At 37.1% G+C, this 25,926-nt stretch overlaps 1 pseudogene; it reads left to right on the top strand.

The window, feature by feature from the left end:
* The first annotated feature begins 1,912 nt into the window (after nt 1-1,912).
* On the top strand, nt 1,913-22,864 carry LOC136377127 (cold shock domain-containing protein E1 pseudogene; annotated as a pseudogene).
* The last annotated feature ends 3,062 nt before the right edge of the window (nt 22,865-25,926 follow it).

Here is a 25,926-nt window from a genome sequence, read left to right as displayed (position 1 = left end):
AGGCACTCAAGAATTAACTGTTTTCTAAATTTGTAGATGAGTCATTATTCATTAATTCAGTGAAAGAAGCTATGCTAAGCAGCTCCTTAAATTATTCTAAATGGGTCCTGGCCTGTGAGTTCAGTGGTAAAGCATCAGCCCAGAATGTGAATGTCCTAGGTTCCATTCCTGTCAGGGCAAAAGGAGAAGTAACCATCTGCTTCTCCACCCCTCTTCCTCTCCTCTCTCCCCTTCTCTCTTCCTCTCCCAAAGTCATGGCTTGATTGGTTCAAGCACTGAAGATAGCTCTGTAGAGTCTTTACCTCCAGTGCTAAAAATAGCTTGGTTGTAAGTATGGTCCTAGATGGGCAGAATATTGGCCCCAGATGTAGGTTGCCAGGTGGATTTCGGTCAGGGCGCATGTGGGAGTCTGTCTCTCTATCTCCCCTCATTGCACTTGGAAAAGAAGAAATAAATAAATAAAACTCTAAATACAGTCTTCCAATATTATGGAAAACATTTGAACAAAAGGATCCAACAAGATATGAGATAAATATAGAGTTAGATTTGTGAAAAAATTCAACAGACTACAAAATTCTTAAACCTAGGGTGGGGAAATCAGACTATAAATATGTGGGTGTAAATGTATCAGTGTTATACTTTGTTCATTTAACAAATATTTATTGGGAATCAATTTAGTGCCAGATTTCTCTCTCTTGGTCTCTCTCTTTCTCTTTTGCACACACACACACACACACACACACACACACACACACACACAAATCAATAGCACATTATTGCTGAAACCATAAGAACAAATAAAACTGAAATTAAGGGCATCAATACTTACATCGGTTAAATAGACTTTAAAACAAAGGATATATATAACAGAAGACAGAGGAGAACCCAGAAATTCTACTTCTGAGTATTATCCAAAGATAACCAACACACTAATTAGAAAAGACATATGTATATTTACGTTCATTGCAGTATTATTTACAATAGCGAAGATAGGGAAGTGTCCATTGATAGACAAATGGATAAATAAGTGGGACATATAGACAATGGAATATTAATCAGCCATAGAAAAAGGAAATCATGCCCATTTCAATAATATGGATAGACCTAGAGGGTATAATGCTAAGTGAAATAAATCAAACAGAGAAAAACAAATTGCACAAGATTTTACTTATATGTTTAATCTAAAAGTCAACATAAACAGTACATTCCGGGCCATGCTGCTTATAGTGGTACTGTAGAGGGAGCACTGACCTGTTGAGCATGAAGTGTAACAGAACAGACTTTACCACCTGCAACTGCTGCTTCAAGTTTAGATCAGGCAAGGAACAAACTTCGAAAAAACCAACAAGTCCAAAGAAGTCTGTGCTTACTCAAAGCTTTGAAAGCACACTTCCTAACACTACTAGTAATCTGCTTTCTTCAGTACTGTAGTGAGCAGCAGGTACATTCTTTATTTGATTGAGAAGTCATTTTCTCTACAACTTTTTAAAAATGATGCTAGCCACTTTCATGGTGTAAGAATGAGCAAATACTGCTGAAAGTGCAATATTTGGTTATCAATGCGAGATGAGCTTTGATCCAAACTTCTCCACAACAATGGACACAATGAGTACCCCAGTGGCACTTCAGCAGCACTGTGTGAAACTGGGGTTATTGAAAAACTGATAACCTTTTATATAGATTTATTCAGTCTTCAAAACGTCAGCTGGACTTTTTTCCCCCTGTTTGCAGTATAATGGAAACCTGCAGGACTTAAAGGTGGGAGATGATGCTGCTGCATTTGAAGTACTATCTGACCAGTGGACCAGGACCCATTGCTGTTAAACTGCTGTAGTTAAAAGCAGAAATCTTCCTTGAGAATAAATGAATGACAAGAAGTGTTTCAGCTGACTTCATGAAGATGTGAAAGGAAATGTTCTGCATAAACTTTGGAATTGATAACAACAAATATCCTGATGCTATGAATACTCAAAACATTATACTATTAAAAAAGAAATAAGCCTACAATCAGGGTGTATTTGTGCATGAAGAAAGTGATTGGCTATATTGAAAGGTATGATGTTATGAAAGAGATACTCTTTCATTAAAATAAATTTAAGAGTGGCTTGGGAGTCTTACAACATGGAAATAATGTGAAATTCACAATCAGGGACAGAAATGGTAAATAAATTGCAACACATATCACGCTATTGATCAAGGAGCACTCATTTCACAATTATCAGTATTGAACATTTTGAAAAAACTGTTACTAAAGTTACCCAAAAAGTACTCAGTAAAAACAGAATCATCCATTGCCAGGACACATCAAAGTTGACTTTGTGATCTTTAAAGATCTTCTTTTTGGAAACAAAGATATAAAATCCAAAGTGATCCTGTTGAAAGATGACCATGTTATGTTTAATATTTCAACAGAACTATGTGACAAGTTAGAATGAACAACAAGCATAGAAGTTCCATCAAGTACATTTCAGTTTACTAAGCCAGAGAAATGAGTGTAATTGTTCTCATAAAAGATCAGTCTGGTTTCATCAAGTATGTGAATCATGATGCTCATATGTTCTTTCACAATAGTGAAATTCTGGATGGGAATTAGCTCCATATTGCAGATAAAGTTGAGTTTACTATGGTTCCTGATATGATCTTTGACCTAAGAAATTATACTATTAGCATTGAAAAGCTTCCCAAGGGTACAGTTTTATTTTATTTTTTCCATTCAAATCATAGTTATCTGGGCAATGCAGAAAGAGAAGTCACATTTTTTCAATCCTAAAACCAGGAGCTCAAATAAAGGCAAAGAAAACAACAACAAAAAACCGAGAATGGTGTTATTGCTTATGAGAATTGTGGCATGAAATAGACTATTGTCTTTCAAGCCAAGGATTTAGGATGATCTACTTCTCAAATAGGAGAGAAGTATGAGTTCAGTATTAGAGACAAAGACCTGAACAGCAGAGTGCAATCTGTAGGTGACTTTCAGGTCATAATTCTAACTCAAAGAGGTTCCTAGATTATGTGGCTACTCTGAACTATAATATTGGGTTTATTTTATTTTATTTTATTTTGTTTTCTTTTTTAAAATTTTTTTTAGAAAATTAAATTTAACAGAAAGATATTGATCAATAAGAGAACATAGGTTTCAGTTAAACATTTTTATAGCATTTGTATAGTTGATTATGTACAGTTGGGTGATGTTTTATACGCATTACCGGAAGTCAAGTCATTTTCTGTAACAGTATATTTGTCCCTCTTTACTCACTTTTTCCCACCCATTCCCCCATCTCCCTCCCCCTGGTAACCCTTTCACTTTTATCCATGTCCATGAGCCTCAGTTTTATATCTCACATTTGTGTGAAATTATACAGTACCTAGCTTTTCTGATTTACTTATTTTACTCAGTTTGATGTTCTCAAGGTCCATTCATATTGTTATAAATGGCAATATGTCATTATTTCTTATGGCTGAGTTGTATTCTATTGTATACGGTATATGGACCACTCTTTTTTATTCAATCCTTGATCAAGGGACATTTTGGTTATTTCCATGTCTTGTCTACTGTGAATAATGCTACATTAAACATGAGGGTGTATGTATCTTTTCTTACCAATGTTTTGAGTTTTAGGGGTAGATACCCAGTAGAGGGATTCCTAGGTCATATGGTAGTTCTATTCTTAATATTCTGAGAAACTATCATACTTTCTTCCATAATGGTTGTACCAGTTTACATTTTCATGAGTAGTACATGAGTTATTCCTTTTTCTTCACAGCCTCTGCAGCACTTATTACCTATCTTGTTAATAATAGACAATCCAACAGGTGTAAGGTGGTATCTCATTGTAGTTTTGACTTGCTTTTCTAAAATAGCTAGTGAAGATGAGCATCTTTTCATAAATCTGTTGGACATTTGTATGTCTTTTTTGGAGAAGTGTCTGTTCAGGTTCTCTTCCCATTTTTCAATTGGATTGTTTGCTTGTTTGTTGCTGAGCTTTGTAAATATTTTGTATATTTTAGATATTAAACCCTTATTGGAATTGTTGTTTGCAGATAGCATCTCCCAATGAATTGGCTGCCTATTTGTTTTGTTGTCAGTCTCTTTTGCTGTGCAGAAGCTTTTTAGTTTGATTAATCCCATTTATTTATTTTTGCCTTTACTCTCTAGCCTTTGGTGTCAAATTCATAAATTGTTCTCTACTGCCAAGGTCCATGAGTTTAGTACATACGCTTCTTTCTTTGTAATTTATTGTTTCAGATCTTATATTCAGTCCTTTGATCCATTTTGAATTAATTTTTGTGCAAGGGGACAAACTGTAGTTATGTTTCATTCTTTTGCATATGGCTTTCCAATTTTTCCAGCACTTTTTATTGAAGAGATTTTCTTTTCTCCATTGTGTGTTTTTGGCTCCTTTGTCGAAGATTATTTGTCCATATATATGTGGTTTTATTTATGAGCTCTTGGTTCTATTCCATTCATCTGTATGTTTGTTTTTCTGCCAATACCATGCTGTTTTGATTCTTATGGCTCTATAGTATAATTTATAGTCATGTACTGTGATATTTCTAGCTTCATTCTTTTTCCTCAAGATTGCTTTGGCTATTCAGAGTTTTTTTATGGTTCCATATAAACCTGGTGATTTTTTGTTCTAGTTCTTTAAAAAATGACATTGGGATATTGATGGACATTGTGTTAAATTTGTGTATTCTTTTGGGTAATATGGCCATTTTAACTATGCTGATTCTCCCAATCCATGAACATGTAATATTTTTCTATTTCATTTTGTCTTTTTAAATTTCTTTCACTAATGTTTTGTATTTTTCACTATATAGGTCCTTCACATCCTTTGTTAAGTTTATTCTTAGGTATTTTATTATTTTGTTGCAATTGTAAAAAGAATTGTTTTGAGTTTATTTTCTGAAGTTTTATTGTTGGCATATAGGAAAGCAATAAACTTGTGTATTGATTTTGTATTCTGTGACTTTTCTGTATTGGTTTATAGTTTCTAATAGTTTTTCAGTGGAGTCTTTGATGTATGCTATACACAGGATGGTGTCATCTGCAAAAAGTGATACCTTTACTTCTTTTCTGATGTGAATGCCTTTTATTTCTTTCTCTTGCCTGATTGATCTGGCTTGAACTTTCAGAACTATGTTAAATAAGAGTAGAGAGAGTGGGCAGCCTTGTCTTGTTTTTTTATTTTATTATAGATAAATGCCTTCATTTTTTTTACTATTTACTATGATATTAGCTGATGCTTTTTCATATATGACCTTTATTATGTTAAGGTACTTTCCTTGTATTTTGATTTTATTGTGTGTTTTAAACATAAAGTAATGTTGTATCTTTTCAAATGTCTTTTCTGCATCTACAGATAAAAGCATATGATTTCTGACTTTGTTTTGTTGATGTGATGCATTACATTTATTGGGTCATGTATGTTGAACCATCCCTGTTCCCTGTAATAAATTCTATTTGATCATGATGTATTATTTTTTAGTGTGTTGTTAATATTCAGTTTGCTAGTATTTTGTGTGGATTTTTATTTTATTTTATTTGTTCAATTTTAGAGAGAGAGGAGAGAGAGAGACAGAGGGTTGTAGCAAAAAGCACTAGTTCCCATTTGTGTCTTGACCAGGCAAGCCCATGTTTCAAACCAGCTACTTCAGCATTCCAGGTCTACGCTTTATCCACTGCACCACCACAGGTTAGGCTCGATTTGCTAGTATTTTGTTTAGGATTTTTGCATCTGTATTTATTAAAGATAAATGGTCTATAATAAATGGTATATATCAATAGTTTTCTTTTTCTGTGTTTTCTTCTTTTGTGTTGTCCTTGGGTTTTGGTATCAGAGTTATGTTGATCTCATAAAATGTGTTATGGAGTATTGTTTTTTTATTATTATTATTTGAAAGACTTTGGAAAGAATAGGTACCAAATCTTCTTTGAATGTTTGGTAGAATTCATTAGTGTAGCTGTCTGGTCCTGTACTTTTATTTTAAGGTAGGTTTTTGATAATTGTTTCTATTTTCTTCCTGCTTATGTGTCTATTTAGGTTTTCTACTTCTTTTGTGAGTCAGACTAGGAAGATTCTATAGTTTTAGGAATTTATCTATTTCTTCTAGGTTGCTGAATTTGGTGGCATATATAACCTTTCATAATATTCTATAATTATCCTTTGTATATCTATAATATCTGTGGTAATTTCTCTTCTTTCATTTTATATTTTGTTTATATGGCTCCTTTCTCTTTTTTTCTTAGTGAGTCTAGCCAGGGGTTTGTCAATTTTATTCACATTTTTTAAAGAACCAGCTCTTTGTTGTATTATTTTTTACTAAAGTATTTTTGTACTCTAATTCAGTTCTGCTCTAATTTTTACTCTTTTCTTTCTTCTGCTGATTTTGGTTGTCTTTGTTCTTTTTCTAGTTCCTTAAGATGTAAAATTAGGATGTTTACTTGGGATCACTCTTGTTTTTTGATATAAGCCTTTAAATGATATAAACTTTCCTCTTATTACTGCTTTTGCTGCATTCCGAAATTTTGATATATCATGTTGTCATTTTGTTTGCCTATATATATCTTTTGATCTCTGATTTTACCTCTTCTTTGACCCAGTCATTTTTTGAGAAGTATGCTGTGTAATTTCCAAATTTTGGGGGTTTCTTTACTTCCTTTTTGCAGTTGAATTATAATTTCAATGCATTATAATCAGAAAGTTTGCTTGGTATAATTTTAACCTTTATGAATTTGTTGATGTTAGTTTTGTGGCCCAACATATGGTCTATTCTTGATAATATTCCATACCCACTGGAGAAGAATGTGTAATCCAGTGTTTTGAGATGAAATGATTTATAAATGTCTGTTATGTTTATTTAGTCCAGAGTGTCATTTAAGGGGAATATTTCTTTATTGATTTTCTATTTGGATGATCTGTCTAAAGCCATCAACGGTGTGTTGAAATCTCCAAATATGACTGTGTTTTTATCTGCTTCTATTTTTAGATCAGTTAGTAACTCTTTTATTTATTTTGGGTCTTCCTGGTTTGGTACACATATATTAAGATGTATTATGTCAAGAAAGGAGTCAATGAAAAACAAAAATGCCACAAAAAAATTTGATACTTCTCATCTCTCTCCCTTCCTGTTTGTCCCTACTTTCCTTTCCCTTTTTATCTCTCTGTTTCTGTCTCTTTCACTAAAATAAAAAATAAATGTTATATCTTTTTGATACACTGTCCTTTTTGTCATTATAAAATGTTTATCTTTGTCTCTGGTTACCTTTGTTGTTTGGAAGTCAGCATTGTTAGATATGAGTATGGTTACACCTGCTTTTCTTTGGATATTTATTTGGAGAATCATTTTACAATCTTTCACTTTTGTTCTACTTTTGTCCTTATAGCTTAGATGTGTCTTTTTTTTATTAATTTTTAAATTTTATTTAGAAAATTAACATTAACATGGTGACATTGATCAATAAGAACACATAGGTTTCAGGTAAACATTTCTATAGCATTTGAACTATTGATTATGTTGTGCACCTATTGCTCTTGAAGGTAGCATGTGGTTGTGTTTTGTTGTTTTGTCCAATCTGCTCCTATGTACTCTTCATTTGTGAGTTCAGTCCATTTATATTTAGGGCAATTATTGACACTTGAGGATTTTCAATAGCCATTTTATATGTTCTTTTCTTTTTTCTTTTTTCTTCTTTTGTATTTTTCTGAAGCTGGAAATGGGGAGAGACAGACAGACTCCCGCATGCGCCTGACCGGGATCCGCCTGGCACGGCCACCAGGGGGCGATGCTTTTCCCACCAGGGGGCGATGCTCTGCCCCTCTGGGGCATTGCTCTGTCGCGACCAGAGCCACTCTAGCACCTGGGGCAGAAGCCAAGGAGCCATCCCCAACGCCCGGCCATCTTTGCTCCAATGGAGCCTCACTGCAGGAGGGGAAGAGAGAGACAGAGAGGAAGGAGAGGGGGAGGGGTGGAGAAGCAGATGGGCGCTTCTCCTGTGTGCCCTGGCTGGGAATCGAACCCGGGACCCCTGCATGCCAGGCCGATGCTCTACCACTGAGCCAACCAGCCAGGGCATATGTTCTTTTCTTGTAGCTCTGTGTCTTGTTTGGTTCTTCTTTTTGTGTTTCTGTCAGTTGTTTTTGTTTGGTGGTATTTTATACTTTTTTTTATTTTTTTATAAGCTGTGTGTTTCAGTAGTGGCCATTTTTGTATGTGGTTACCATTAGGTTATTAAGAAAAAAATTGTTATATGTATGAGTCCTTTGTCTTATGAGTGCTTCTGCATTCCATCCTCCTTTGTTACTGCAGATATTTATCCTCTCTCTTTTTATGTTATTGTTGTCACAGATTATCTTTGTTTTTATTATGAACTTTTGGAGCTTTTACTAGAAGTTTTGATTTGTTTTGTTTTTTGTGACTGGTCAAATAATCTTGAGTATTTCCTACAGTGGGGGTTATCTGGTGATCAATCCCATTGGTTTCTGTATGTCTACAAAAGTTTTTATTTCTTATTCATATTTGAAGGATAACTTTGATGGATATAGTATTCTTGGATGGTAATTCTTCTCCTTCAGTACTTTGAATGTTTGGGTCCACTGTCTTCTGGCTTGTAGAGTTTCTGCTGAGAAATCTGGTGGTAACTAAATGGGCTTTCCTTTATATGTTTTTGTCTTCTTTACCTTACTGCCTTGAGGTTCTTTCTTTCTTATTGATTTTTGACAGTTGTATTACAATGTGCCTTGGGTTGAAGAAATTAAACATTCTGTTTGCTTCTTGAATTTGAGGATCTAACTCTTCCCATTTGCATGGGAAATTTACATCAATTATTTGCTTGGATAAGCTCTTAATTTCCTTCCCCCTCTCTTCTTTTTCTGATATACCCATTGTTCTTACATTGCTCTTTCTGATGGAGTCAGACAATTCTTGTAGAGCTCTCTCAGTTTTTTTTTTAATTCATGAGTCTCCCTTCTCATCTTTCTGTAACATCTCTAGTTGCCTATCTTTAATGTTCCTGATTCTTTTATCTATCTGTCCTGTTTTATTAGCTAAACTTGCTACCTCAGTTTTCAATTCATATATTGAGTTCTTCATCTCTGTTTTTGTTTTTTTTTTTGTATTTTTCTGAAGCTGGAAATGGGGAGAGACAGTCAGACAGACTACCGCATGCGCCCAACTGGGATCCACCCGGCACGCCCACCAGGGGCGACACTCTGCCCATTAGGGGGCGATGCTCTGCCCCTCCAGGGCATCGCTCTGCCACAACCAGAGCCACTCCAGTGCCTGGGGCAGAGGCCAAGGAGCCATCCCCAGCGCCCGGGCCATCTTTGCTCCAATGGAGCCTTGGCTGTGGGAGGGGAAGAGAGAGACAGAGAAGAAGGAGGGGGTGGGGGTGGAGAAGCAAATGGGCGCTTCTCCTATGTGCCCTGGCCGGGAATCGAACCCGGGTCCCCCGCACGCCAGGCCGACACTCTACCGCTGAGCCAACCGGCCAAGGCCTTCATCTCAGTTTTTAAAGCTTCAGTCTCCTTGGTGATCTCATTAAGTTGCCTATTAGTGTTTTCTCTCATCTCATTGAGTATTTCTAAAACTTCAATTTTGACTTCTCTATCACTTAACTCCAATATTTCAATGTAATTGATATTTTTATAGTGATTTTTTATTTTCTTTCTGAACTACATCTGTATCTTCTGTAGCCATGGTATTCTATTTCTTCTTTCTTGGTGACACTTAAGAGTGGTGTTGTTTAACACTTTAAAAAAAAACAAAATATAAAAAAAAATTAAAAAATACAATAAAACTATAAAATTTTTTAAATAATGACAATTAAGAATATAAAACCACAGAAAACAAAGATTGAAAACCAAAAAATAATTAAAGACAAACAAACCATCCAGATAAATATAAGAATAAAAATATAAAAAATAAAGAACATAAAATTCAAAAGATAAATAAAGAACAATAAGAATAAGAAAAAGCCCTGGTCAGTTAGCTCAGTGGTAGACTGTCAGCTCAGCATGTAGAAGTCCTGGGTTTGATTCCTGGTCAGGACACACAGGAGAAGCACTCATCTGCTTCTCCACCCTTCCCCATCTCCTTTCTCTTAATCTCTCTCTTCCCCTCCCACAGCCAAGGCTCCATTGGAGCAAAGTTAATCCAGGCACTAAGGATGGCTCCATGGCCTCCGCCTCAGGTACCAGAATGGCTCTGGTTGCAATGGAGCAGCGCCCCAGATGGGCAGAGCATTGCCTCCTGGTGGGCATGCCAGGTGGATCTTGTTCAGGTGCATGTGGGAGTCTGTCTCTCTGTGTCCACATTTCTTACCTCAGAAAAATACAAAAATAAAAAAAAAAGAATAAGAAGAAAAAAAAGGAAGAAATTATTAAAAAATAAAAAGTAAATTTCAATTTTGAGAGGTTACTGTATTCTTCTAGTAAGTGTCACTGCATTATCAGTTTCAGCTCTGTGAAACTCCTGGGCTATTCTCCATAGAGATGTTGCTGTCACAATGATGTAGGCAGGCCACTGTCACATTAGTGGTTGGGACGAGTTGTGAGGGCTTCATGGCTTCAGCTTTCCAGCCTTACAGCTCTGGAAATAGTGATCTCAGGCCTCCAGGAGCTCCTCCCCATGTCTCAACAGACCAGGGGACCCAACATGAAGCAGCTCTGTTCTTCAGGAGAGAGTGGTTCTGGAGAGTAAGCTGAGGGGTTTTTCTCTGCCACTCTCCATACCTGGAAGATGAGGGAGGCAGAACCTAGGAGGCTGGGTGGTTACACTTCAATTTTCTCTGTTTCTGCTGAGTGCAGGCTGCAAGCTGAGCATAGGAACACTGGCTGTGACCCCACGCTTTGCTGCTGCTTTGATTTAGTTTCTTTTCCTTTGCAGTGGTAAGATTCAGACAGTTTGCAATGGTTCAGCAGAACCAATACCTAATTTTGTGTTGAGTTGGTAAACTCATTGTTACAATGGGGCTTCTAATCAGGATTATCTCTAAGGTGGGTGCCTAGGCAGCTGCCCAACATGAAAATCACAACTTTACATTTCTTACTCTTTTTTTTAAACTTTATTTATTTATTTATTTTTTACAATGACAGTGAGTCAGAGAGAGCGATAGAATGGGACAGAAGGACAGGAACGGAGAGAGATGAGAAGCATCAATCATTAGTTTTTCATTTAGCGTTGCAACACAATAGTTGTTCATTGATTGCTTTCTCATATGTGCTTTGACCATGGGCCTTCAGCAGACCAAGTAACCCCTTGTTAGAGACAGTGACCTTGGGTTCAAACTGGTGGGCTTTTGCTCAAACCAGATGAGCCCGCGCTCAATTGGCGACCTCAGGGTCTCAAACCTGGGTCCTCTGCATCCCAATTCGATGCTCTATCCACTGTGCCACCTCCTGGTCAGGCAATTTCTTACTCCTTTTTTTTTTTTTTTTTTTAGTTTACTTGTTTATTACTTGTTTTTGTTTTTTTTAATAATTTTATTTTTTTAATGGGGTGACATCAATAAATCAGGATACATATATTCAAAGATAACAAGTCCAGGTTTTCTTGTCTTTCAATTATGTTGCATACTCATCACCCAAAGTCAGATTGTCCTCTGTCACCTTCTATCTTGTTTTCTTTGTGCCCCTCCCCCTCCCCCTTTCCCTCTCCCATTCCCTCCTCCCCCCCCCCATAACCACCACACTCTTATCAATGTCTCTTAGTTTCACTTTTAAGTCCCAACTACGTATGGAATAATGCAGTTCCTGGTTTTTTCTCATTTACTTATTTCGCTTCGTATCATGTTATCAAGATCCCACCATTTTGCTGTAAATGTTCCGATGTCATCATTTCTTATGGCTGAGTAGTATTCCATAGTGTATATGTGCCACATCTTCTTTATCCAGTCATCTATTTTCGGGCTTTTTGGTTGTTTCCATGTCCTGGCCACTGTGAACAATGCTGCAATAAACATGGGGCTGCATGTGTCTTTACGTATCAATGTTTCTGAGTTTTGGGGGTATATACCCAGTAGAGGGATTGCTGGGTCATAAGGTAGTTCTATTTTCAGTTTTTTGAGGAACCACCATACTTTCTTCCATAATGGTTGTACTACTTTACATTCCCACCAACAGTGTATGAGGGTTCCTTTTTCTCCACAGCCTCTACAACATTTGCTATTACCTGTCTTGCTAATAACAGCTAATCGAACAGGTGTGAGGTGGTATCTCATTGCCGTTTTGATTTGCATTTCTCTAATAGCTAAAGAAGATGAGCATCTTTTCATATATCTGTTGGCCATTTGTATTTCTTCCTGGGAGAAGTGTCTGTTCATATCCTCTTCCCATTTTTTTATTGGATTGGTTGTTTGTTTGTTGTTGAGTTTTATGAGTTCTTTGTATATTTTGGATATTAGGCCCTTATCTGAGCTGTTGTTTGAAAATATCATTTCCCATTTAGTTGGCTTTCTGTTTATTCTGTTATCAGTTTCTCTTGCTGAGCAAAAACTTCTTAGTCTGATGTAGTCCCATTCATTAATTTTTCCCTTCACTTCTCTTGCCTGTGGAGTCAAATTCATAAAATGCTCTTTAAAACCCAGGTCCATGAGTTGAGTACCTATGTCTTCTTCTATGTACTTAATTGTTTCAGGTCTTATGTTTAGATCTTTGATCCATTTTGAGTTAATTTTTGTACAGGGGGAGAGACTGTAGTCCAGTTTCATTCTTTTGCATGTGGCTTTCCAGTTTTCCCAGCACCATTTATTGAAGAGGCTTTCTTTTCTCCATTGTGTGTTGTTGGCCCCTTTATCAAAAATTATTTGACTATATATATGTGGTTTTATTTCTGGACTTTCTATTCTGTTCCATTGGTCTGAGTGTCTATTTTTCTGCCAATACCATGCTGTTTTGATTGTCGTGGCTGTATAATACAGTTTGAAGTCAGGTATTGTAATGCCCCCAGCTTCATTCTTTTTCTTTAGGATTGTTTTGGCTATTCGGGGATTTTTATAGTTCCATATAAATCTGATGATTTTTTGCTCTATTTCTTTAAAAAACATCATTGGAAGTTTGATAGGAATTGCATTAAATTTGTATATTGCTTTGGGTAATATAGCCATCTTGATTATATTTATTCTTCCTAGCCAAGAACAAGGTATATTCTTCCATCTCATTATATCTTTTTCGATTTCCCTTAACAATGGTTTATAGTTTTCATTATATAAGTCCTTTACATTCTTTGTTATGTTTATTCATAAGTATTTTATTTTTTTGGTTGCAATCGTGAAGGGGATTATTCTTTTGAGTTCGTTCTCAATTGTTTCATTGTTGGCATATAGAAAGGCTATTGACTTCTGTATGTTAATTTTGTATCCTGTGACCTTACTGTATTGGCTTATTGTTTCTAGTAGTCTTTTTGTGGATTCTTTGGGGTTTTTGATGTATAGGATCCTATCATCTGCAAAAAGTGATACCTTTACTTCTTCTTTTCCGATATGGATGCCTTTTATTTCTTTGTCTTGTCTGATTGCTCTGGCTAGAACCTCTAGTACCACATTAAATAAGAGTGGAGAGAGTGGACAACCCTGTCTTGTTCCTGATTTAAGGGGGAAAGCCTTCAGTTTAGTGCCATTTAATATGATGTTAGCTGATGGTTTATCATATATGGCCTTTATCATGTTGAGATATTTTCCTTCTATACCCATTTTGTTGAGAGTCTTAACCATAAAGTTGTATTGTATTTTATCAAAAGCCTTTTCTGTGTCTATTGATAAGATCATGTGGTTTTTGTTCTTTGTTTTGTTGATATGGTGTATTACGTTAACCGTTTTACGTATGTTGAACCATCCTTGAGATTCTGGGATGAATCCCACTTGATCATGATGTATTATTTTTTTAATATAGTTGTATTTGATTTGCTAGTATTTTGTTTAGTATATTAGCATCTGTATTCATTAGAGATATTGGTCTGTAGTTTTCTTTTTTTGTGCCATCCTTGCCTGGTTTTGGTATGAGGGTTATGTTGGCCTCATAAAATCTGTTAGGAAGTATTGCTTCTTCTTCAATTTTTTGGAAGACTTTCAGTAGAATAGGAACTAAGTCTTCTTTGAATGTTTGATAAAATTCGCTGGTATAGCCGTCAGGGCCTGGACTTTTATTTTTGGGGAGGTTTTTAATGGTTTTTTCTATTTCTTCTCTACTGATAGGTCTGTTTAGGCTTTCTGCTTCTTCTTGACTCAGTCTAGGAAGGTTGTATTGTTCTAGGAATTTATCCATTTCTTCTAGGTTGTTGAATTTAGTGGCATAAAGTTTTTCATAGTATTCTACAATAATTCTTTATATCTACGGTGTCCATGGTGATTTCTCCTCTTTCATTTTGGATTTTGTTTATATGAGTTCTTTCTCTTTTTTCCTTGGTAAGTCTTGTCAAGGGTTTGTCAATTTTGTTGATCTTTTCAAAGAACCAGCTCCTTGTTCTATTAATTTTTTCTATAGTTTTTCTGTTCTCTAATTCATTTATTTCTGCTCTGAATTTTATTATCTCCTTTCTTCGGCTGGTTTTGGGTTGTCTTTGTTCTTCTTTTTCTAGTTCCTTAAGGTGGAAAGTTAAGTGGTTCACTTGGGCTCTGTCTTGTTTGTTCATATATGCCTGAAGTGATATGAACTTCCCTCTTATCACTGCTTTTGCTGCATCCAATAGATTCTGATATGTCGTATTGTCATTTTCATTAGTCTGTATATATCTTTTGATCTCTGCACTTATTTCTTCTTTGACCCATTCATTTTTTAAATGTATGTTGTTTAGTTTCCACATTTTTGTGGGATTTTTTTCCTCTTTTTTGCAGTTGAATTCTAGTTTCAAGGCTTTATGATCAGAAAATATGCTTGGTACAACTTCAATTTTTCTGAATTTGCTGATGTTGTTTTTGTGGCCCAACATATGGTCAATTCTTGAGAATGATCCATGTACACTGGAGAAAAATGTATACTCAGTCACTTTTGGATGAAATGTCCTGTAGATGTCTATCATATCCAGGTGCTCTAGTGTTTTGTTTAAGGCCACTATGTCTTTGTTGATTCTCTGTTTGGATGACCGATCTAGAGCCGTCAGTGGTGTATTGAGGTCTCCAAGTATGATTATATTTTTGTCAGTTTTTGTTTTAAGATCAATAAGTAGCTGTCTTATAAATTTTGGTGCTCCTTTGTTTGGTGCATATATATTAAGAATTGTTATGTCTTCTTGATTCAGTGTCCCCTTAGCCATTATGAAATGGCTATTTTTGTCTCTGAGTACTTTTCCTGTCTTGTAGTCAGCATTATCCGATATGAGAATTGCTACACCTGCTTTTTTTTGGATGTTATTTGCTTGGAGTATTGTTTTCCAGCCTTTCACTTTGAATTTGTTTTTATCCTTGTTACTTAGATGAGTTTCCTGTAGGCAGCATACAGTTGGATTTTCTTTTTTAATCCATTCTGCTACTCTGTGCCTTTTTATTGGTGAGTTTAATCCGTTTACATTTAGTGTAATTATTGATACTTGTGAGTTCCCTATTGCCATTTTATATCTTGCTTTCTGTTAGTTTTGTGTCTTGTTTGATCCTTCTCTTTTGTTTTTCTATCTTTTGTTTTTATTTGGTTGTATTCCGTACATCTTTCTTCTGTTGCTATCTTTTTTATCTCATGTGCTTCTGTGGTGGTTTTTTCAATGGTGGTTACCTTTGAGTAATGAAAAGGGTCCCTACCCTGTTCATTGTGGCGAACTATTTTGTGAGTATTTTTGTACTCCATCGTCCTTTGCTACTGTTAATCTCCATCTTCTCCCCCTCTTTCTTTTTGTTGTTGTCACAGTTTAAATTTGGTTTTATTGTGTTCTTCTTGGAGCTTTTACTTGTGGCTTTGGTTTTTTTTGTTCTTTGTATCTGATTGGAGAACCCCCTTTAGGAATTCCTGGAGTGGGTGTTTTCTGATGATAAATTCCCTCATCTTTTCTGTATCTGTGAATGTTTTTATTTCTCCTTCATATTTGAAGGATAGCTTTGATGGGTATAGTATTCGTGGCTGAAAGTTCCTCTCTTTCAGGACTTTAAATATTGGGGTCCACTCTCTTCTAGCTTGTAGAGTTTCTGCTGAGAAATCTGATGATAACCTAATGGGCCTTCCTTTATATGTTGTATTCTTCTTTTCCCTGGCTGCCTTGAGAATTTTTTCTTTGCTGTTGGTTTGTGTCAATTTCATTATGATATGCCTTGGAGTAGGTTTGTTGGGGTTAAGAAAACTCGGAGTTCTGTTTGCTTCTTGAACTTGAGGCTTTAGTTCTTTCCACAGGCTTGGGAAGTTCTCATCTATTATTTGTTTGAGTATGTTCTCCATTCCATTTTCTCTCTCTTCTCCCTCTGATATACCTATTATTCTTATGATATTCTTTTTAATGGAGTCAGATAATTCTTGTAGGGCTATCTCATTTTTTTTAATTTTTGAGTCTCTTTCTTCTTCTCTCTGTTGTGCCTCAAGTTGCTTGTCTTCTATTTCACTAATCCTCTTGTCTATCTGACCTGTTCTATTAGCTAAGCTTGTTACTTCATTTTTCAGCTCGTGAATTGAGTTTTTCATCTCTGTTTGATTTGTTTTTATAGTTTCAATTTCCTTGGACATATATTCTTTGTGTTCATTGAGTTGTTTTCTGAGCTCCCTAAACTGCCTTTCTGTGTTTTCTTGTATATCTCGGAGGATTTTTAGGATTTCTATCTTGAATTCTCTGTCATTTAGCTCCAAGGTTTCCAATATATTAAATTTTTTCTCCATAGATTTTTCCTCATCTAGCTGTGTTACCTCTCTTTCTTTTGTTTCCATGATATTCGATTTTCCCTTCCTTAATGGCATCTGAGGGTGGTTTTGTTGATAGTATTAATGAGATTTAATAAAGAATAAAAAGTTAAAAAAAATAAAAAAATAAAAAATTGAAAAGAGTTGTTTTTTTTTAAAAAAAATGAATAATGAAATAAAGAAAAATAAAATAAAATAAAAATTTTAAAAAAAGGAAATTATTCCCCCCCTCCTTTTTTCCTCTCCTCTCCTCTCCCCTCTTTCTTGAGAAAATCTTGTGGTGAACTGTGAATTATAACAAACAATGCCTGTGATGGAGAGCCTGAATTGAGGAAAAGTAATAAAGGGACAAAAAAAAAAAAGGATAAAAAATAAAAATAAAAAAAAAAGAAATAAAAAGGGGGTATGGACCCACAAAAAGCAAATAAGGAAAAAATTTGGGTCAAAAATAAAATGATTTGCTTTTAGGTGTTGGTTGTCTAAGAGTTATGATGAGAGGAATAAGAGGAAAACAGAAAAATGGGGGGACAAATTAAAAAATTACTATTGTATTTAGTGGAACAAGAACTAGATAAAATGGAGAACCAGGGATGGGAGCACTGCTAGTGAGTTAAAAAGGTGAAGTAAAAATCCCCCAAAATGCCACAAACATATGTTTGAGTCCCAGATAAGATAATTTGTTTGTTATTGAGGTTCGAATGAGAGGAGATGTAAAGGAGAAAGGAAGAAACTAATATAGAGGGAGAAAAGAAAGAGAGAGAGAGAAAAAAGAGGGAACCACTAAAAGAAGAAAAAAGAAAGGAGAGAGAGAGAGAGAGAGAGAGAGAGAGAGAGTTAAGGGTTTTGGAGTGCAACCCTCATAGAGAGAAAGGAAGAGGAGAGAAAAGATAATGGGAGATGTAACACTTATGGGTAGTGTAGTTCAAGGAGGGGAGAGAGTAAGACCGGCAGAGAGTTAATCAGCCAAATTGGAGGAGGAAAAAAAGTATCAAGAAAGAAGATAAAGAAAAAAAAAAAAGAATGAAGATAAGAGAAACAAACGAACAAATATAATAAAATGGGATAGGTTATAAAGTCTGCAGATTATTCTTGATTTTGAGAGGTTATCTTCTTGCTTTTTCTTTTCTCTCCCTCTTCCTGGTTGGTGACTCTGTACCCCGGGTTCTGCCCCATTGGCATGCTCAGGTAGAGGTTTGCAGTTGATAAGTCTCTATGGCGATGTCATGTATTGTGCTTTAGTCTCGTTGGCAGTCGAGGCTCATTAGCATTTATAGGCTCCGACAGTGAGAGAGTCCGTGTTCTTGGAGCCTTTCTCCTAGTCTTTCCTTCCTCAATTAGTAGCCTGATAATCCAGCTATGGGGTTGCTGCTGCCTCTGCCTGGATAGTAAGAGGCTCAAAGAGCTGGCAACTCCCCACTCTATTTCCACTCAGCACAGGGCTCTGGGTAAGGCTCAGTCAGTCAGAGCTGCTAGCATAATCAGGCGGGCTTTCCGCCCACTCAAAGACCTCTGGCTCTGCCACTCTGTCCGGTAACACAGGCGGGCGCCCACTTCCGGGGCGCTTGGAGGAAACTCTCACTCACTATCTGCGTGCGCAGACCAGGATATCCGGCCAGCAGTCTCACGCTCTGAGTGAAATGCCCAACCGCATGGAAAAGTTGCAGCGTTGGAATTGGCTCTCGCTCCGTCCCCATGCGCGGCTTTTGCAAGGTGCTGTGGTGGCCCGAGATTCCGCTTTGGCCCACACAAAGGCCCCTGACTCTGCCCCTCTATGCGATAACATGGGCGCGCACTGCCGAGGCACTCGGAGGAATCTCTCACTCACTATGTGCACGCGCAGACCAGGATATGAGTCCGGCCGCCTTTCCCTCTGAGTGAAACCCCCACCAGCATGGAAAATTTCCACCGTTGGAATTAGTTCTCGCTCCCTCCCATGCGCGGCTTTCCCAGGGCACTGGGGCTGCCCAGAGATTCTGCTTTCGGCCTACAGAAAGGCCTCTGACTCTGCCTCTCTGTGGGGTAACATGGGCACCCACTCCCGGGGCTTAGGAAGAAATCTCTCGCCCACTAACTGCGCACCGACCAGGAGATCGGGTAAAATGGCTGCCCCGCTTGTCTTTCTTTGTTTGTGTTTGGCGCAAGTGTTAGCTTGTATTGCCCGGGTTGCCACAGGATCAGTTTTTTCTCGGCTTGGATCTCCATGCCACAGGCTGGTTCGGCCGTTTGTGCCGCGGCCTGGATCTATTCACCCCCTTTGCCCGCCTCAGTTTCTATATTCACAGTTACCAGAGAAAGCTGCCCTGTTTAGGTTAGTGAGGAAGACAGAGCATTTCTTACTCCCTAATTCCTTCAGGGTTTGGTTATATATTTAGCCAATTTTTCACTCGACCATACCTTCGGGTGTATTGCGAAGCATCTGGAGGCTCCAAGTATAGATTTTTCTGTTTCTGGTTGAAGATCTTGTTGAGTTTTGGGGGAGATTTATCGGTATTGCTTCCTACCCTGCCATTACTCTGACGTCATCTCTCCTTACTCCTTTTTAATGTTCCTCTGAGCAACAGTGCATTCTAAGCACCTGTGGTAATGTTCATTTTATCTATAGGTAAAGAAAATTGCAAATGAGCATGCTAATCAAGAAGCAATATGAAAACATCTTAAATAAAAGTTTTATTGTTTTTTGTTAGATATTATTTAACTTTTTCCTTATTTTAAAACTTTTCTTATAATTTACTTTTGTGTACCTCTTTTATTGTTCTTATTTAAATATTAAATATATAAAATAATAAACTGCCTTTCAGTATATTGGTTTTTTATACTTAAAACAGTCATTATGGCAAGAACTAGTTAAATTATTTGAATCCCAATTAGTTTATACATAAAATAATAAACTGCCTTTTAGTATATTGGTTTTTTATACTTAAAACAATCATTATGGCAAGAACTAGTTGTTAAATTATTTGAACTAGGGGTTCCTTTGCCCCTCTATCTCACTGTTCCAACAGGCAGAAGAAGACCAAGTCATTCCAGGTTTCCTTACCCATACCCCTCAGACAAAACCAAGAAAGTTTGAGCTTCCCTTCTCCCTATAGTCTGGTAGAGAAAAAAATAATCTCTCCATGTTTGTCATTGCTCCAGAGCCCACCACAAATGCATTTTATATTCAGTCCCAATTTTCAACCTGTCTTACCTTTAGCCCAGGGATCGGGAACCTATGGCTTTCAAGCCATATGTGGCTCTTTTGATGGCTTCATCTGGCTTGCAGACAAATCTTTAATTAAAAAAAATAACGTTAAAAATATAAAACATTCTCATCTATTACAATCCATTCATTTCCTACCACTCATGTTTATGGTTGTGGGTGGCTGGAGCCAATCACAGCTGTCATCCGGGAAAACATCAAATTTTTATTGAATAATGCATAACATACATGGGTTGTTGTGAGATCAGGAAGTAAACTTCCCTCCTTTTAATCAGTAGTCAGCTAGCTAATTGCAGAAACCCTTCTGATGAAGAAGATGGCTGAAAGAAAAAAAGATGAGGAGTATTGTACTTTTGAGCAGGAATGGACAGAGAAATTCGCCTTTGTGGAGAGAGCAGGTTCTGCAATGTGTCTAATATGCAATGATAAAATTGCATCAATGAAATAGTCAAATATAAAGCGGTACTTTGACACACGCCATACTACATTTGCATCGAAATATCCAGTGGGGGGCAGCAGGAAGAAAGAATGTCAAGAGCTACTGTGCAGAGTGCAAGCTAGTCAGCAGCAACTCTGTGTTTGGACCCAACAAGGTGACTGAAATTCGGCTATCTTTGCTGGTGCTTTAGCAATTGTGTGAAATGGAAAACCATTCACAGATGGGGAGTATGCCAAAACATTTATGCTTGATGTTGCCAATGAACTTTTGATGACTTTTCGGATAAAGACAAGATAATCAAATAATTAAAAGACATGCCTCTGTCGGTAAGAACTGTTCACAATTGTACCATCATGATGGCAAATCAAATTGAGGCAACACAAGTGAAGGACATAAATGCAGCACCATTCTTTTCTCTTGCTTTGGATGAGTCAACAGTCATAAGCTATTTATCCCAGTTCAGTGTGATTGCAAGATATGCTGTCGGTGACACACTACGTGAGAAAAGTCTTGCTGTTTTACCTATGAAAGAGACAACATGAGAGGAGGATTTATTCAAGTATTTAACTGAGTTCGCTAAAGAAAAAGATCTACCAATGGATAAACTTATTTCGGTGTGTACTGATGGTGCTTTATGCATGGGCAGGGGGAGGAACAGAGGATTCATAGCGCTTCTTCTTGAACATGAAAGAGACCCATCCTAAGATTTCACTGCATCCTACATCAGGAGGTACTTTGTGCTCAGACGTGTGGTGAGCAGCGTGGTAAGGTGATGTCGCTGGTCATTCGGGTGGTCAACTTTATTATTGCCCAAGCTTTAAATGATTGCCAGTTTAAAATACTGCTGGATGAAGTTGGGAATAATTATCCTGTCTGCTTCTGCACAGCAGTGTGCATTGGTTCTCAAGAGGGAAGGTGCTCAGCTATTTCGCAGCTTGTCTAGCAAAGTCTGGACTTTTCTTGAAATGAAAAACATTGAGCATCTTGCATTAGCTAACACTGAGTGGCTCCTGAAGTTCTACTATCTCGTAGACATGACTGAACATCTGAACCAGCTCAATGTAAAAATGCAAGGCGTTGGAAATACAGTCTTATCCCTTCAACAAGCAGTGTTTGTATTTGAAAAAAAGCTGGAACACTTCATCGCCGACATTGAAACAGGTCATTTACTACACTTTGAAAAACTGGAAGAGTTTAAAGATGCATGCACAGCAAGTGACCCTGCTCAACATCTTGATCTCCAGCAGCTAGCAGGCTTCACATCTAATCTCCTGCAGTCATTCAAAGTGCACTGTGTAGAATTTCATGAGCACACTCGTCTTTTTAAGCTCATCACCCATCCACACGAGTGTGCAGTGGACAACGCTGACCTAAGTTACATCCCCAGTGTCTACATCAGAGATTTTGAGCTACAAGTTGCTGACCTGAAGGCCTCAAAAATGTGAGTGAATAACTTCAAGTCACTGAATAAAGATTTGGAAAGACTTGCACAACAGCAAGCAGAATTGGCGAGCAAACACAAGTGGGGAGAAATGAAAAAAATTCAACCTGCAGACCAGCTGATTATCAAAACTTGTGACATGCTTCCCATCACATACCACACAATACAGCATGTGAGTATTGCTGTACTTACAATGTTTGGCTCTACATATGCATGTGAGCAGTCTTCCCAGAGATTTATTGTACTTTAAAAGTGTTGGTCTTACATAAAATGCACACATTTACTTGTATTTAGTGTTAAACATATGGTATGGCTCTCACAGAATTACATTTTAAAATATGTGGCATTCATGGCTCTCTCAGCCAGAAACATTCTTGACCCCTGCTTTAGCCCATTCAGTGTACAGATCTTTCAGGTTCACCTGTGAGCCCAGCTGGGGTTTAATTTGTTTAAATTTCAAGGGGAGAGATCAGAAGTATTTCTCACACTGCCATTATTCTGACATTATTAATTTTTGGTTTATTTAAACAACGAATCATTACAAGAAAATCTTTTTCTGTTACAGTGAGTTCTCTGGTGATGTCAATAGCCTGGAACTGGGGAACATGATCAGATATAGCTTGCCCAAAGGCAGTGCAGAAGAAACATTCTCAGTGAGTGGCGTTACTGAGGAAACTGGTCTTTCCATAGACTCTGTTAAAGTCATTCACTCCTTGAGAAGTGTTGGTTCAACACAGACTGAGTACTAAGGAATGATTGAGGTCATGTAAGAAGGAAATATTAAAGGTAAAGTCTATCTATTTGGCATGCTTAAAATGGCCAATAATGAGGATTTCTGGCAGAAAAGGAAGATTGTCAAGTTCCAGTTGTGTATGTTGGGGAAATTTGAAAGATTAGGGACTAAGCTACTAGTTGGAGATGAGGTGGATTTCTCAGTGATTCTTTTTTTCATTTTTAAATTTTATTTAGAAAATTAACTTTAACATGGTGATATTGATCATTAAGAGTACATAGGTTTCAAGTAAACATTTCTATAGCATTTGAACTGTTGATTATGTTTCATAACCATCACCCAAAGTCAAATCGTTTTCTTTCATCTTATATTTGTCCCTGTTTCACCATTTTCTCCAATTTCTCCCACTTCCCCTGCCCATACATTGCAGCATTATTCACAGCAGCCAAGACATGGAACTAAACTATAGAGAAGTAGATAAAAAAGATGTGGTACATATATACAATGGAATAGTACTCAGTGATTCTTAATCAGCACACTGGCAAGTTTGTCAATTTAATATTTGGCAAGACCTAGAGGACCCCACGATCCAATTGACCTGGTCTATCACTTGAAGAACATCATCCTGGATGTTGCTAGTATTTTTCACTTAATGGTTCTTAGTCAGCCAAGGGGAGCAGATAGCTGAATGGGATTTGGTAAAGAAAGAAAGAATGATCAAGCTGGTGCCAGTGACTAAACACATTCAGAAAATACACCATTAATCTACTGTGATCAAGTTGGAAAGATTCTGGTAAAGTGCTATGAATATTCCTCTCTTCAATCCTCCCCAAATCTGGAATACTTATCCTATTAAGTTATTACACTAGTTTTAGTACTTGCCTTATTTATGATAGCATGGATTGACCTGGAGATCATTATGCTAAGTGAAACAAGCCAGTTACAGAAAGACAAGTACAGTACAACTTCACTCATATGTGGAATCTAATGAAAGATAAACTAATAAGCAAAATAGAAACAGCCTCATACATTGACAGCAGGCTGACAACTGCTGGGTGAGTGCAGGGGAGGACTGGGGAGAAAGGTGGAGGGAAGATAAAAAAAAAACCTCATGGACCTGGACAACAGCGTGGAGATTGCTGGGGTGAGGGAATAGGATATAAGGGTGATAAATGATGATGGACGAAGAGTTGACTTGGGAGAGTGAACACACAGTACAGCAGGGGTCCCCAAACTTTTTACACAGGGGGCCAGTTCACTGTCCCTTAGACAGTTGAAGGGCTGGACTATAAAAAAAAATACAAACAAATCCCTATGCACACTGTACATATCTTATTTTAAAGTAAAAAAAAAAAATGGGAACAAATAGAATATTTAAAATAAAGAACAAGTAAATTTAAATAAACAAACTGACTAGTATTTCAATGGGTACTATGGGCCTGCATTTGGCTAATGAGATGGTCAATGTCCAGTTTCCTATTTGTCACTGCTAGCCATAACAAGTGATATGATGGTCTTCCAGAACTGTGATGCGGGCATCCCGTGTCACCGGAAGTAGTACTGTACGTGAGCGATGCCACGCTTTGCGGCGCTACCACATACAGTACTCCAGGAACATCTGCATCCTGTGCTTCTCTCACGGACCACCAATGAAAGAGGTGCCCCTTCTGGAAGTGTGACAGGGGCCAGATAAATGGCCTCAGGGGGCCACATGCAGCCCGTGGGCCATAGTTTGGGGACCCCTGCAGTACAGTGTACAGAGAGATGTGTTATAGAATTGAGCACCTCAAACCTGTATAATTATGTTAACCATAGTCTAGTCACCCAATAAAAGTTAATATAAATAAATAAGTGTAAGAAAATCGATTCAAATTAAAAAAATGAAATAAACAAAACAGAAACACGTCATAGACACATAGATCACTTTAATGTTTGCCAGATAGATACAGTGTTAAAGGCATAAGTAAAAAGGGGGAAATGATTAAAATGTGCAATTGCCAGTTATAAAAGTGGTCACAAGCATGTAAATTACAGCATAAGAAATGTAGTCAATAATATTTTAATAACAACATTCAATGTCAGATGGATACTAGACTTATTGGAGTGATCACTTCATCAGTTATGTAAATGTTCAATCTTTATGTTGTACATTTGAAACTAATATAATATTGTATGTCAACTATACAGCTAATGCTCGACTTATGACCACAATTGGTTCCGACAGACTGGTCATAACAAGATTTGGTCGTAAGTTGAGTAAGCTATATTTACAGTATTTTGAAATGATGTTATAAAAATCTTTAAGTCATATTTTATCATAATTTTCTCTCATTATTGTACCAAGTCTGGGATAACAGTTGAAATGGTGCATGCAGAGATGGTAGTGCTGCCGGAAGCTGGTCCACACTGTCATGTGCCCAGCTGGGCAATGCTTGCAATGCCAGACGTGGAGGAGTTGTGGCTAGTGATTATGGTTGTAAAGTCAAATGGTTGTAAGTTGAATAGGTTGTAAGTCGATCAATACCTGTAATTGAAAACAACTTATTAAACATTTAAATTTAAAAATAAAATGACTGAAATTATTAGAAGGCAGATAAAATGTAATTAACAATTACATTTTTGTTTGATGGTTTATTTATCTTTAAGTTTTAGAAGACAGTAGAGGCAACTAACAAGTAGTTTTTAAATAACGTTGAAAAATAATATGTGTCGCTACCCGCGTGACCAGTATATTCCAGGGTCTCAAGCAGGAACAGTACAAAATTAATGAGTATAGACAAAGAACTGAAGACATATAAAAGATAGGTTTCAGAAGGAAGCCACAGCTCCTGCCAGCAGTAAAATTACCGCCCTGGCAGAGCCGAAGAAAACATGGCTCCGCCCTAGCCACATCCTTTTTTATTTACAGGGCAAAGTGAAATTAGCATACAGCTTCCAAGGAAACTCAATAATTCCACCACGTGTAGAAAACCCCCACAATTACTTAACATACACAAAGAAGTAACTTCCTTCCAGTCCCTCTGGGGAACATGGAAGGCAGGACGAGCACTGAAGCACAACCTTTTGCAACTTAATCAGGCAGGTGAGGTGGGGGATTGGGCAGACTGTCAGCTTACAGTAAGCTCCCAGCACCTCTGTCCTCTAACCAAACTCTAAAAATCCTGTTGGCTTTTTTGTTCCCTAACAAATATGTTCTGTATGACCCTGGAAAATCTAAAACACATTTGCCTAGTTTGTCTAGTCTATTGGCTCTTTTCAGAGTCTGGAATTTTAGAAATCATATTATCTCTAGGACCATGAAAAGAG

Source organism: Saccopteryx leptura, chromosome 6, assembly GCF_036850995.1.
Source record: "Saccopteryx leptura isolate mSacLep1 chromosome 6, mSacLep1_pri_phased_curated, whole genome shotgun sequence".
NCBI lineage: Eukaryota > Metazoa > Chordata > Mammalia > Chiroptera > Emballonuridae > Saccopteryx > Saccopteryx leptura.
Note: the sequence above shows the minus strand (reverse complement) of the source record. Positions and strands in the feature narration are given on the sequence as shown.